Below are 10,555 nucleotides of genomic sequence, written 5' to 3'. Positions count from 1 at the left end.
AGCATAGTGCCTAAGGCACTTGACTGCTAACCAGAAGGCTGGTGGTTCAAACCCACCAGCCACTCCTCAGAAGGAAGATGGAGCAATCTACTTCCGTAATAATACTGCCTCGGAAACCCAAGGAGGGGTTGCAATGAGTCGGGTCTGACGCAATGGCACATAACAACAAAACAAAGTGTAAAAGAATAAACCCCTGTTTGTTCAAGCCATCTCCACTTGTGGTATTTTCTGTTAGAACAGCACTGGAGAACAAAAACAATTTCTTTCAGAAGGATCAGCACAGGCTGGTCCTTATAAGACAACAACAACTACCCAGCCTGCTAGATAAAATAGAATGCAATTCCCACCCTAACCCTTCTTGTGTCAGATCCTAGAACAAACATGAAAGATAATTCTTCTTTGCCACATTGAACACCAAAAAGGATTCCTCAGGCGCTGGGAGAAATTGTACCATAGTCTTCGTCATCTAAAGACATGGTTCCTGGAATCTGCTGAACCTCAGAGGAGAGTAGCCCACTTTCCAAAAGAGATCCTAGAAGAGCTCACTCTAAAGTTTGGACCCTGAAGACTTAACCTCTTGAAAGCTTTTGGCCCATTCATCCTCCTACAAAAAACTCTGGGAATGACTGCCCTTGGGAGCCGCTGTATCCCTTCAGGGCACGGTGGAGAAGTGTGTAAATGAACAGCAACAACTATTATGACTTTGGCCTGAACTGAGACCTAGGAGAGTTGTGTTTCAAGAGATTTTATAACTTAGTGAATGATTTCGAATATTTTCTCTATACTATGACCCATGCTGGCTTCCTTGAGGAGGAAACTACTGGACTCATCCAAAATATCTCCAGTCCCACAGGCCCTTCTGCTCTAAGGTAGGGAAACTCAAGTCTCCTGTTTCCATACCTTCCCAGTCTTATTTCCTCTATTTCAAGAACAGAATATTAAAGATCCATGATCCAGCCCCATGACTGGATCTTTCTCCAGCTTGTTCCCAAAAAGAAAGGTAAATCAACTGGCTATCAATTTTCCATTTGTGAAAGAGGAGTGAAAGCCATGTGGCCAGGATTCTTTCTCACAGTATCTGAGCTCAGCATAGACTCCTCAGACAGGTCAGTGGACGTTAGAGAAGAGAATCTTGATGACATCAGTGGATGGTTGACTTTTAACCGAGTGTTTACTATGTTCCAGTAACTGCATTAAATGCATTATCTCCATTGAACCTCATAAAACCCACAAGTGGTAAGTAGAACTATGTCATTTTTGTAAGATGAAAAAATAAATGGTTAAATGAATTGCCTCCAGTCACAGAGAGAAGCAGTAGCAAAGCTAGAACTCTAATCCTAGACCAAAGCTAGAGGACAGACTCTCAAAAAGAAGAGAGATGGGGATAACCACCAAGGGAAACAGCCCTCCTTTTCCTTCCTCTTCCTCCTCAGAGCATCTTGCTTTCCCTTCTCCTCATACAGCCCCACTCTGGCAACCATAACAATGAACAGACAGAGAAAACAAGGCTTAGATTTTAACTGACAGTTCTTCTCCTTGGGTTTTTTGCCATTCAAGTGTGATCAGCAAGAGGTAGATTTATTTGGTTTCTCAGACCTAAGCTGTACTGATTAAAGTAATATTGTGAGTGTGTGGGCTGGGAGAGGTGGAAGATGGGTATGTACACACACATTTTTTAAGTCAACTTGTAGTTGTACCTTATTGCCACTCAAAAATTGGTCAATAATTTAATTTACATTTCCAAGTATCTTCCTTTATGTTAAACATAAGATTTAGTATTTATATTACCAGAAAAGGCAAATACTACACACATCTATCATATGAATTCTTACTATCTAAAGAATTAATACGAAGTCCTTGTGTGGGGTCAAAACTCTCCACAATATGAACTTGAACTACTCTTCCAGGCTGATTTTCCCCATTCCCCTGTCTATAGGCTCTACTCCTGACAAAGAGAGATAATATACTTTTGCCTGGACTTACATTCAATTGTCTGAACTCTTTCTTTAAGTTTTCTCAATGATAAGGCATTTGGACTTCATCTACACACAGTGACTGATTTTAAAAAGTAGACACATTCATATTTTCATTTCGTAAATGTAATTTTGGATTCAGTGAGCACATGTCTCTATAAGGAAGAAGAAAAATAAGAAATGTGTGGTAGCTAGAAAGGGATACAGCACTGAGGAAGATCCATTTAATGACTAATCAGTGCATTCAAGTCTATTCCAACCCAAGGAAACCCCATGTGTCTCAGAATAGAATGCACTCCATAAGGTTTTCACGGCTGTGGCCTTTCGGAAGCAGACAGCTAAGACTTTCTTGCCAGGAGTTTATGGGTATGTTCGAATCGCCAACCTTGCCAACCTTTTGGTTAGCAGCCAAGTGCTTAACTATTTGCACTGCTCAGACCTCCTCATTTAATGACTAAGGAGGGGGATAAACACAAAGGGAAACAGGCTTTCTGATACTTTACTGTTTGATGGGAAAGTTCATATTGTGGAGAGTTTTGACCCCACACAAGGACTTGGTCTTAATTCTTTAGATAGTAAGAATTCATATGGTAGATGTGTGTAGTATTTGCCTTTTCTGGTAATATAAATACTAAATCTTTTGTTTAACATAAAGGAAGATACTTGGAAATGTAAATTAAATTATTGACCAATCAGGTGTTGAAACAGATATTGGAAAGAGAGAAAACACAGTAGCTGAGAGAATTGATGGAGCAACATTGCTGAAGCAACAGAATAAGAATGAGAACATATATATATGGATGTACACTTTTATTATGAGAGTGGCAAGAAATAGAACAGAATGGAAACGTATGTATGGAAAGTATGTGCCGGGACAACTTTGAGGAATTATGGGCTTATGAGTTTAACTTTCTCAGTAAAGAGAGAATTGACACCCAGGTTTCTGTGAGAGTTTTGATGTCAAGTATTGTGGTGAGTTTTCAGGAGAGTGGTAAAGGTTTCATAGATGCCCAGGAGAATGGGAGCATGAAGCCTGGCTGAGGAGTTGTTAAGGGACCAAATGAAATTGAGCATCACCAATTCTAGACCCCAGTTTGGGTGATTTCCCTCCATCCCTCCATACCCAGAAATAAAACCAAGTCCAAACCCACTGCCATCGACTTGATTCTGACTTATAGAGACCCATTAGAACAGAGTAGAAGCAGCCTCCAGGCTTTTCTGGGGTGTAATCTTTAGGGGAGCAGGTTAGCAGGTCTTTCTTTCATGGAGCTCCTGGATGGGTTGAAACCACCAACATTTGGTTAGGCTACAAGGGCTCCTTGGACCTACAATAACTCAAAACCTAAGGCCACCAAGTCAATGCCAACTCATAGAGATCCAAGAGGACAAAGTAGAATGTGCCATCAGGTTTCCAAGGCTGTAAATCTTTATGGAACTGACTGCCTTAGCTTTCTTGCATGGAGCACTGGTGGGTTTGAACTGCCAACCTTTGGTTAGCAGCCAAATGGTTTGACCACTATGCAACCAGAGCTCCCTACCCAGGAATAGGTAAGTCAAAGTCTTAGGGTTGAGGTTGTGTTGACGAGTGGGTGACTATGGGTTGCATGCAGGAGGGATGAAATTCCCACTAATCGGCTGATTACCTGAGATGCAATGAAGAGGTTAAGAGACTGGAGATCAACATTGGGACAAAGAGCAGATGTATACACAATCATGAGCTCAGAGGAGCAGCATCTTACAATTAAATACTGGTAGCCAAAGACTTCAAATCTATCCCGACATGCATCCATTGTTTGCTTCCTCTGACCTGAGTCTTTCTTCTAAATCATCGTCTCTCCTAGAGTGATAGAATGGCTGCTGAATCTCTCTCCTCAGAGTAAATAAGTGCCTGTTTATCCTCAAATCTTTGAAAGTAACACTCTGTCTCCTACTTTTCAATGAAACATGGACTTGAGCCACTCAACTCCCTGGCCAGACTCTGAACCCAGTTATCACTCAATGCTGTGAAGTCTTTCTTTTAAATTAAATTTGACATTATTAAAAAGATCTGAAAGACAAACAGAAGAATATAATAAAAATTCATCATCTAGATTTAACAAATGTAACATTTGGTCATATTTGCTACAAATGTGTTAAGAAATAAATAGTACAGATATAGTGTGTTCTCCTCCAAAATCTTATTTTTTCCTCTCACCCCAGCCATAACCACTATTCAGGTATGGGTAGTTTACTCCCTTTCAAGATTTATATTTGTACCATATACTCACTGCTGTGGAGTTGATTTCGACTCATAGCCACCCCTCCTTGGGTTTCCAAGGCAGTATCACTACAGAAGTAGATTGTCTGACCTTCCTTCCCAGGAGTAGCTGGTGGGTTTGAACTGCCAGCCTTCAGGTTAGCAGTCAAGTGCCTTAGGCACTACACCACCAGAACTCCTTTTTTTTTTTTTACAATATATGCGTATATTATTTTATGTACTAAAATGTACATATATGGTGTGAAATGGTATAATTGCTCAACTTTTTCTATTAATCAGTTTTTGTTTTTTTAGTTATCCATGTGACTTCATTTTAACTGTTGCACAGAATCTAATAATAAGAAAACTCTACAGTTTACTTATCCATCCTTCACTCTGTGGGCCATTTCTAAGTTCTCTACATGGCGGTGCACATCCTTGTGGATGTCTTCCTGAGCGCATGTGTTAGAGTTTCTCTCAAGTGTCATGTCCAAGGGCAGTCGCTGAGGCAGAGGTGCAGGGATTCTCAGCTTGTCTAGAGATTGCCTCATTGTCTTCCTAAGCGGTTCCACTCATTTAGAGTTCCAGCAGTGGAGCACGTGGGCTTCCAGCTTTCCACTTGTTCCCTACCACGTGAAATTGTCACTTTGAGCACTACTTCCAAGGTGAAGAGTATTAAATTGAATTTTGAGTGATTTTCTCCATTTCTCTCATGATTAATGAGGTTGGACACCTTTTCATTTGTTTATTGTCCATCCCAATATCTTCTTTTCTGACTTGTCTGTTACCCATTATTTTCTACTGGATTTTTGCTTTTTTTTCTTAATGTGTATGACTCTTATGTATCCTGAATTTTAATCCTTTATTGATCATGCATCACATACCATTCCAGTCCCTGACATTTCTTTCTCTCTTCTGTTTTTTTTTTTTTTCATATAAATGATTTTTTTTCATTTTAATGTTGGCAAATGTTACAATGTTTTGCTTATGTTTTGTGTACTTTGTATCTGGTTTATGAAACAAATTCCCACCCTATACCATAAACCTGTTTTCCTTTATGAAATTTATAAAATCTTTTCTGAAATATTTGAACTTTTGCTCTTCACAATTAATCTTTAGGAATTATTGTTCAGTATTATTTTTTGTGTGTAAGGGTACCCAGTTACCCCAATCACATTGAATAAATACTCAGTCCATCCTTCCCTCACTTATTTCTAAGCTAACACATGTCATATTCTAGTTTCTGATATTGGCCTTTTTCTGGGCTCTCAAATCTGTTTTTAACATTGATTTGTCAGACTCAACATCAGTTCTAGGAGCCCTGGTGACACAGAAGTTAAGTGCCCCTCTGGTAACCCGAATGTTGGTTATTAGAATGCATCGGTCACTCCATAGGTGAAAGGTGAGGCAGACAGCTTCCACAAAGACATACAGCCTTGAAAAACCAACCTCATTAAGTAGAGAAATGCAGAAAATGACTCAAAATTCAATTTAATACTCTTCATCTTGGAAGTAGGGCCCAAACTGACAATATCAAGTGTTAGGGAACAAATGGAAAAATGGAAGCTCATGTGCTCCACTGCTGGAACTCCAAATGAGTGGAACTGCTTAGGAAGACAATCAGGTAATTTCCCATAAAGCTGAGCATTCCTGCACTCTGCCTCAGCAACCTCCCTTGGGCATTAATGTTGAAAACATTATGAGGCAGTTCTATTCTGTTCTATAGGGCAGCTATAACTTGGAATGACTCTATGTCTTGGGGGGTTTTTTTGGTTTACAAATATTCCATTATTTGAATATCAAAGCCAAAACCACAATACGTCATTTTTTGATAACTGATAGGCTAATTCCTTCCTCCTTATGCCTTTACCTCAAATTGATTCAGTTCTCTTGGCACTTTATTCTGCTACATGAATTTTAGAATCAGTTTATTAAAGTTCATGTTTCAAAAAATCAATGATATTTTTATTGGAATTGCATGAGATTATAGGTAAATTAGAGGCTAATTGACATTTTTATCATTAACACTGCAGCCTTCCTGTTTAATTAGGTATTCTTATTTGTCTTTCAGGAGCTCTGGTAGCATAGTGCATAAGGCACTTGACTGCTAACCAGAAGGCTGGCAGTTCAAATCCACCAGCCACTCCTCAGAAGGAAGATAGGGCAATCTACTTCCGTAGTGATACTGCCTCGATAACCCAAGGAATCGTCGCTATGAGTCGGGGCCGACTCGACAGCACATAACAACAACAACAACATTTGTCTTTCAGTAAAGTTTTATAATTTTTTTATAATGGTCATGGACCTCTTCTGTTAGAATGTCTACCCAAAACCTGATGCTATCAAATCTATTCTGATTTATAGTGACCCTATAGGACAGAGTAGAACTGCCTCATGTGGTTTCCAAGGCTGAGTGGCTGAAGAGTTCAAAGCACAGACCTTTCTGTTAGTAGTCAAACTCTTAATCACGGTGCCCGCAGAGCTCCTTAGAGTTATGTCTGTTGTTGTTGTTGTTGTTGTTTGCCGTCGAGTCGGCCCCGACTCATAGCGACCCCTCCTTGGGTTTCCGAGGCAGTATCACTACGGAAGTAGGATTGCCCAACCTTCCTTCCGAGGAGTGGCTGGTGGGTTTGAACCGCCAGCCTTCTGGTTAGCAGTCAAGTGCTTTAGCCACTATGCTACCAGAGCTCCCTCTAGAGCCCTTAAAATTACTAATGCTATTGGAATGGAGGACACAGAGGGCTTGCATTTGCATAGTCAGCTCAATGTTTGTGGTTAGAACCCATCCTGCAGCACCATGATGGAAAGGCCTGGTGACGACATCCTTTGGTTAAGTTTACAGCCAAGAAAACCCTAAGTTATAATACTGTTCTATACCATATCAACTCAAGAGCAACAAAATTGGTGTTTTTATTTTTATTAGGAATGCTGGAGTGGTGTTGGTGAAGATTATGTTTTTGTAATTTGAATGGTGGAGGGTCACCGAAAAAGGGGAAAACCCTCAGTGAGACGGATTGACAGAGTGACTGCAATGATAGGCTCAAGTATAGCAAGGACTGAGAGGATGGCACGAGACTCGGCAGTTCCTTCTGTTGTGCATAGGGTCACTATGAGTCAGCGCCAACTCGATGGCACCTAAAAACAACAACAAATTATTTCCATTTAAGAATATGATAGTATGGAATAGTATTGAGTTATTTTAAGTGCTGGTTTATATCAAACAAATTTGCTGAACTCTCTTAATTTATCAAGACCATCTCTTGGATTTTCTTTGTAGACAACTATGTTTTCTGTGACTTCTATCCAATTTGTTCTTTCCCTTCCAAAATATCTTACATACCAAAATGAATCCAAGTCTCACAAACAGGGCAATACTTCAAGTATTTTCTGCAGAGGCATCAAGTAAAGCTTGCCTGCTTCATGCAAATCTGTGACTACATCTCTCTGCCAAATGTGCATTAAAATGCCAGACTCCAGGCCTTACGGCCTATTCCTGATTCATAAGTCTAAAGGGCCACTACAACATCAGCATAAATTCATGCTTTGAGCTTTCTCTTTGTTTCTCATACCTATGTATTACCATCTCCTTCTCTTAGAATTGGTTTTATGCTTTTTTTTTTAATTTCATAATTTATCTAGAATTTTTAGGTGTTTTAATAAGAATAAGAGTTATCAATAGCAGCTGAATCTGCCAAGAACTTCAACTTTGGGCTAACCTTAGTCTCTGAGCCCTCCAGCTTTACTGAATCTTTTCAACCCTGAGATGTTATCATTCTGTATGAAGGCAGAGAAAGACACTTTAGAAGAAACCAAATCCCCTTAGAAGCACGACTGAGAAAGCACATCATATTTTTGAGACCTGCATCCCCTGTGTCTACAATATGATTCATAGATACTGTAGGAGAAACTGATCATTAGTGGATGAATTAAGTATACATGCTATTTATTATTGAATAGAGGGCATTTGACTGCTAACCAGAAGGCCGGCAGTTCAAACCCACAAGCCACTCCTCAGGAGGAAGATTGGGCAATCTACTTTCATAATGATACTGTCTCAGAAACTCAAGGAGGGGTCGCTATGAGTTGGATCTGACTCGACAGCAGTGAATTTGCTTTTGTTTCTGGATTTTTAGGTCTTTTTAGAGAAACTAGTGAATTACTTAGGATAACTTGAATTACAGTGGCAAACAGATCACAAATTGTATGATTGAATCGTGGCTGAACTACTAGCTGCCCACTGAAATCCAGGTCATTTTCACTCGGCTAGGCTGCTTTTCCTGCCTCCTCGTATTGACATGTGGTCCTGTGACTTGGTTCTAGCTAATTCAGTGGCGTGTTGTACTTCTGGGATTCTTCCACTTTCCTTCCCTCCTGGCCAACTGAATGCAAATGAAATGGAGCTGAATGGGATGGTGGAGTCACATGGTGGAATGGATCGTGTTTCTTCTTCCCCATGTCCAGGAGAGCTGCCTGCCACTAGAAATGCCCTCTGGGCCTGTTATATAGAAGGGAAATAAACTTTTATTCTGTTTGAACAATCATACGATTTGTGCAAGTTGGATCAAAGAGGAGGGAATCTGTAGTCAAGTAGTTAAGGGAGCATTACAATATTTAAAGTAGAAAATGATGGCTTCAGCTAAAGCACTGAGACTATGACTGAAAAAAAAAAAAAGTTATGTAGTGCCTAAGGCACTTGACTGCTAACCAGAAGGCTCACAGTTCAAACCCACAAGCCACTCCTCAGTAGGAAGGTTGAACAATCTACTTCTGTATAGTGATACTGCCTCAGAAACCCAAGGAGGGGTCACTATGAGTTGGGTCCGACTCAACGGCATTTAACAACAACAACAACAACACGTAAAAATTATTTTCAATGAAGAATCAACAAGATCAGATGTAGATGTAGAGGTGAGGGAAAAAAAGTGGGTGAAAGTGGGAAAAATAATGAAGAAAAGGAGGAGAAGACCAAGAAGAAAAAAAAAAAAAAAAGCTCTCCACATATCAGGTGCCCATTGAGTAAGCGTGATTTCAACTCAAGAAAAATTGATTTTTTACAAACTCATAGAGATAATACCTTAGTATAAACAATGAAAAATACTTCACAATAATCTCCCTGGAGGAGATAAAAATAAACAAGATGAGGATTTCCTCCTCAAAAGAAGATTGAAATCTACTTAAGTTCAATGTGCAGACTATGGGGTTTGGACAGACATGGTGGTGGGATGACTAAACACAAAAATACGGGAAAGGCAGATCAAGTCTACAGAGGCCTGAGAGTCATTGGCAAAGTGGTAGTGGAAGCCACTGTGGACTTGTAGGAGTCACCAACAAAAATAATGAAGAAAAGGAGGAGAAGACCAAGAAGAAAAATGTTGTGAATACATATAGTTAAGGGTTTGGAAAAGAGATAAAACCTATGAAATGAGACAACAAGAGTCTACTTTGAAAATGGGACGTACGGGAGGGTGGAGAATCCAATGTGCTGATTTTGCTCCTTGTCATTTATATTTGGGGAGTATCAGTGCAGACACCTGTCACCTCCTGTGCTCTGGCTCAGTCTGAATTTGGTGAGTGGACCATTCCTAATTATCCAGGGTACTCCTTCAACTGACACACCCATTATACTGCAGTGTGTTGTCTTAGATTCCAAAATGCTCTGCTGTTATTATTTTGTGTCATAAAATTCATGTATGCTTCTGCTTTCTGCATTAAATTGTAAGGACCTTGAGAGCACAGATTATGTCTCAGTTCACCTTTTCTTCTCCAACATAGTGCCTGGCACAAGTTTGTGTGCTTAACTATTCTGTGTTCAACAAATGAATTAGTGAACTATGTATTTTTCTCAGATTTCTGATTTTCCATGAGGTCTGAGTGTCTAGTAAATTGGACATGAAACGTTGATTATGTTATAAATGATTCATTCATCCTGAGTGTTGAGGTAGTAGTGCTGGACTGGGAAAGATGGGCACCTCTGATTCATAGATGGATAACTTTTTGGACTGGAGTGTCCAGGCATGACTGATTATTAGTCTCACTGATCAACAGGGATTTCCCCAAGATATTATTGGCTATCTTTGGATTTAGTAAACCTAGGTAGAAAGTTGGGAGCTCTGATGGCATAGTGCCTAAGGCATTTGACTACTAACCAGAAGACTGGTGGTTCATATCCACCAGCCACTCCTCAGAAAGAAGATTGGGTGATTTACTTCCATAGAGATAATACCTCAGAATCCCAAGTATGGCTCGCTGTGAATTGGATCTGACTCCACGGCATTTGTTTGTTGCATAGGTAAAAAGTTACCTGAACCTTGGTGTCAAAACTGGTGGATAAGGATGATTGTACAAT

This window comes from Orycteropus afer, unplaced genomic scaffold, assembly GCF_000298275.1.
Source record: "Orycteropus afer afer isolate SDZICR_OR568_19922 unplaced genomic scaffold, OryAfe1.0 scaffold00042, whole genome shotgun sequence".
Classification (NCBI taxonomy): Eukaryota; Metazoa; Chordata; class Mammalia; order Tubulidentata; family Orycteropodidae; genus Orycteropus; species Orycteropus afer.
This window is presented reverse-complemented; position numbering follows the sequence as displayed.